The following is a 5,207-nucleotide window of genomic DNA, read 5'->3' on the forward strand; positions in this document are numbered from 1 at the left end:
TTTACCTCATTATTGGGTCATAACTATGCTTTTCCAAAGTTTATTAATTATTAACATTTTTAAGTGGATTTATGGCTAAACTTTAGAAAATAATATGCTTATACTTATACCTAACAATTAGAATGAGTTTGTTGACATGTGTAGGTACAAAGGAAGCTTCCAGGGCATCTTTATGTGGCCTTGAATGATCAAATTCGAATTTGAGAAGATAAGCCTCATGGAAAAGATCATGATCTCATGGAGAAAATCATGGACCTCATGGAGGAGATCATGGAGGATAGGGTTATGTGTCTAGATGGTTGAGAAATGTATGGAACTAAAGAGAGATTAGTGGATCATCATTATGAGTTTGTTATCTCATCTCATTGTATAAATAGGAGTACCTCCTCCATTCCAAGGGGAGGACTTTTGGAGCATTGTATCCAACCTATGATGGAATAGAATAAAGCTTCATTTTACATATATTTCCATTATGTAGTTTTAGATATAAGTTGCCTTAATGTAGTATATGGAATAGCTTGTCACCTTGTTCTTAGGAGAATTGAGCTCACTCTAGAAGGATCAAAGGAACATGTTATTTCATATTAGATCTTATTTCATTTAATTGCTTAGATGTTTGAGGATTTGTTTGTGATTGATGAATGAGTTTTAAATTAGAATCTTATCAGCATATGGGAGGACAACCAAGGTTCTAAGTTAGGCTCTCTCTCCATTTGATTTGTATGATAATTGAAATTCATTCTTTTGCTTTTATGTTTCAAGTTATTTCATTTCTTATGCTTATGAATGAATCTTAGTTTAGTTTGGATTAGTACATGAGAGGACAATCAAGAGACTAAGTTAGTCTTTCTCTCTCTTTAAATCTGAACAACAATTAAAGTTCATTCTCTTGTCGTCATTTCAAGTTTCTAGTTTTATGTAATCAATGATTTCTCTATGATACTGTAGGGAAGGACAACCAGGACCTCCTTAGTTAGGAGCCTCTTCCCTTGCATATTATATTGAATCGTAAATAATTTAGCTAGACATAGAGTTAGTTGCCTACTCTTGCATATATATTACTGGCACCATCACAAGCTTACGAGTTTCCCTGGTCGATAATTTAATGCAGCAATTTAAGCCCAATAAATTGCCCAACATTTTGGTGCCATTGTCGGGGATCGAACCTGGGTCACCCACGTGACAGGTGGGAATACTCACCACATACTACAAAAAACTTAAAAGCAACCTCGAATTTCAGAAGGCCACACGAAAAACTTAAAAGAAATCTTGAATTTCAGAAGGCCACAACAATAACATCAATGCCAGCAGTGGGCACATGTTACATACGCTCATCACTTTTTTTCTTGCGAGCTCCTGCCATTGTGTGTGCATGGAAAGGAGTATGGCAGTCCATGCGAGTAAAAGGGAGGTTGTCTCATGTCCCACCGCGAAGAAAGTCTTGCATTCATCGATTATATCTTGAAAAGACATGTCATGCTTCTTCACTTCATCGTTGTTAACTGCTGTCATCATCAAGCCGAGCAGATCTTTGCTGTAGGGGTTCCTGTTTTTTTTTTCCACCGTTGCATTTCTTTCACGATCAATGATTATCCCTCACACAGCAATACAAAACTTCAACGCACCCTTTGTGAACAACAGAAAATCGCAATGTCTTGGTTGGTTTCATCCCTGGCTGGTCCATTTCAAGACCACGAAGAGGAGAAAAGCGAAGAAGTAACCGGTGAACCTTCAACTACAGGAAGAGGAGCAGGAGTAAAAGAAGACCTCTCACAGCTGAAGAACGCGCTCGAAAAACAATTGTGGGGCGTCGCCTCATTCATAGCCCCGCCCCCACAAATCAGCTCTGAGAAGTCATTGAATAATGGCGAGGGGGAGATTCAGGAGATGGATGGAAGCCGGAATGAACCGGACGGGATTCGAACCGATCTCTCTCAATTATCCGGGCAGTTCAGATCGGAGTTTTCCCGAATCTCTCCTGCCTTACAAAGTCTGACGACGGATGAAGATGTAGTGAGGGTCGAGGATTTATCCTCTTCTGCTCTGAATTTTCTTGCCAGTTTAAGCAGTGGCATAACTGAAATTTCCAACTTTGCAAAGTATACGAGGCAAAGACACTCCTACTGAAGGATATTGCACTCGAGAAACCCAGAAATGCCATTATATTATTGCACAGCAATAACAGAAAGGAAAAAATCATGGCCATGGCGACTGGGATGAGCAGATCCAATCTGGGAAGGGGCATAAGATTGATGTCCACTTCCGGATGGTGGAAAACTGTAGAGCCAGCTCCCAAAGACCCCATTCTCGGAGTCACCGAAGCCTTTTTAGAAGATACAGATCCTAGCAAGGTCAATGTTGGCATGGGCGCGTATCGCGATGATCAAGGGAAGCTAGTGGTTCTTCAATGTGTGCGCGAGGCTGAGAGGCGTATTATGGGCGAAGAAAACATGGAATATCTACCCATGGGAGGAAGTGTGAAGATGGTTGACGATTCTATCAAACTTGCATATGGAGAAAATGCAGACGTCTTGAAAGATAAGCGTGTTGCAGCTGTCCAAGCTCTATTTGGCACTGGCGCTTGCCGTCTTTTTGCAGAGTTCCAGAAACAGTTTCGACCTGAGTCTCAGATTTACATACCGGTCCCTACCTAGGCCAATCACCACAATATCTGGAGAGCTACCCATGCACCTTGATGATTATCCTGGCAGGGAGGCGATCCTTCTATGGAGATTCGATGGGAGATTGTCCTCCATTTCTGGGCTGACCGGGAATACATCTCCATCATTACTGCTGGAGGTTGCGCGCTTGGTGCGATTTTTGCTTACGGTTTGTTGTTTTTTTTTATAGTTTATTTATTTATTTACAACTTAAAAAAAAACAAAAATCTAAAAAATCAACATAAATAATAAATTTAAAAAATGTTTTTAATTTGTTATTTAAAACAAAACAAAAAAAATAATGAATATTGTGTGTATTGATTAGATTTTCTTTATAACTAACAAATAACAAAAATAATAAATTAAAAACAATTGTTTTTAATTTGTTATTTAAATAAAAATAAAAAATATTTTGTGTTGATTTATTTAATATTATGGATAATCAAAAAAATCAAAACAACACAAAATAATTTTTATTTTTTATTTTTAATAAAAAAAAGGATTTTCTTATTTTTATTTTATTTAAAAAAAAAAACAAAAACAAAAACAAAAAAACTAACTTCATTTTAGTGATAGTTTTTTTTCCAATATTAGGTTTTAATAAATAAAATTTTGTTGATTTAAAAAAAAAAAAAAAAGAAAAAAAAACATTTCAACTTAAATAATAAATTAAAAAATTTTATGTTTTTTAATTCGTTGTTAAAAAAAAATCTAAAGCAATTAATAAAATCAACATAAAAAAAAATAAAATTATATTTTCATTTATTCTAATATTTTCTTTTTAAAATTTGTTGTTTAAAAAAATTTAAAAAAAAATTAAAAAATTAAAAAAAATTAAAAAATTAAAAAAAAAAAAAAAAAAAAAAAATTAAAGTTCACAAAATTCACACAGCTTTGAAAATAAAAAAATAGAATACTTGGAAACAAATTTTAAAAATCTATTTATCAAACATTGGAGGATTCTTCTTTCGATAGCCTCAAGTTGGCATTAACTCATCACATCTTTCTATTGTATGCTTTACGATGCACTAATATGCAGAACAAAATTGCCAAGCACATTTCACGCGTTATCTAACACAAACAGGGAGTATTATTTTTCATGGTTGTTTTTAAGAATGGATTGAAATTGATATCATGAATTGAGTTACTTTCAAAACTTTGATTTTTCTTAAATCCGTTTTATTTGGTATGAAATTTTTGCGTAAGAATCGTGAAGGAAATGCGCAATTCTTCTTGAACAAACTTATGTTTTCTTTCTGTCAAGTTTTTTTACAGGTTACAGGATAACAACGTGATCATTAAGGAGATTGCATTGTGACGACAATTAGTCTTCCAAAGACTAAATTCATGAAAAATTCTGAAGACAAATCCATCTCCACAACCACTACCTTCCACCTCCCTTTCTGAAAAAAAGATTTTGAATTCCACCAATTGTAAGCGTGACATTTCCATATCCATTTTTCACAACAAGAGTTCTTATTCATACACCATGCATTTCCTTACATCCATTCCTTACATGCATTTTCCTTTTCATTACCATTCCCCTTCATTTCCGCCAATAAAACCCTACTTGAGTCAGAGTCCTAGAGTCTAAGTATCATTGAAAAAACACCTAGAGGCTTGCATGCCTTAATGGCAAGTACTCTTGCCAATGAACAATGGGAGTACATTAATATCCCTAGTTTGTTGGATCTTGTAGGTGACTCGACCACGAAAAATTTATTCGTACCTACAAAGATGTGTTAGGCATCCTGAGTCCCATTGGAATCAATGGTGGGAGCTCTTGTGTTGGCTAGGGGCATTCATTAACGGCCACTAAGTCAAAAACTTCTTGCTATGTTCGACATCGACACATTTAATCACATAGATTTTCAGCCATATTTAGCAGACTCATCAGATTCATCATCCAGCAGCAGATACAACTTTCAGCCATGTTCAGTAGACTCCTCAGATTACAACAATACATATCCATCTTTCATCCACAACTTGAAGAAGAAGCTTCAGAGCAGAATTGTGGCCGCTGAACATGCATGATTTTCCCAACCAAGTAAATAAGACTACGAACAATAGTTTTTGCAGCCACATGTGCACAACTCTCATTCATTTTTGGAAGGGTAAGTTAAGGTATGATATTTTCTAACTTTTAACCATTAAATTCCTTGAAAAGTTAGAATAATAATTTTTGGAAAAACTTCACTTCCTTTTCCCTTCCTTTCCCCATTTCACATAACTGCCCAAACCATCCGTTTAAGGGGAAGGATACATTTACATACATACTCTGTCACATTCATATAACATCCACATTCATATATCACATTCTAAACCCCACTTACCTTCAAAATATATTCACTATTACATGAGCATACAAATGGCTTTGTCACAAGTATTTAAAAGTTAATTGGATGCCAACACAATCATGGTTGTTACACAAGAACCAACCATGATGCATTCCAACAAAAATATTACATGAGCATACAAATGGCTTTGACAAAAGTATTTAAAAGTTAATTGGATGCCAACAGAATCATGGTTGTTACACAAGAACCA

The 5,207-nt window shown here is 35.1% G+C and overlaps 1 pseudogene; it reads left to right on the top strand.

The window, feature by feature from the left end:
* Positions 1–2,204: 2,204 nt before the first annotated feature.
* Positions 2,205–2,654, top strand: LOC149264085 (aspartate aminotransferase, mitochondrial pseudogene; annotated as a pseudogene).
* The last annotated feature ends 2,553 nt before the right edge of the window (positions 2,655–5,207 follow it).

The sequence above is a fragment of the Pinus tabuliformis genome, chromosome 6 (genome assembly GCF_031772625.1).
Source record: "Pinus tabuliformis cultivar Carrire ecotype Pingquan chromosome 6, CPIR1, whole genome shotgun sequence".
In the NCBI taxonomy this organism is placed as follows: domain Eukaryota; kingdom Viridiplantae; phylum Streptophyta; class Pinopsida; order Pinales; family Pinaceae; genus Pinus; species Pinus tabuliformis.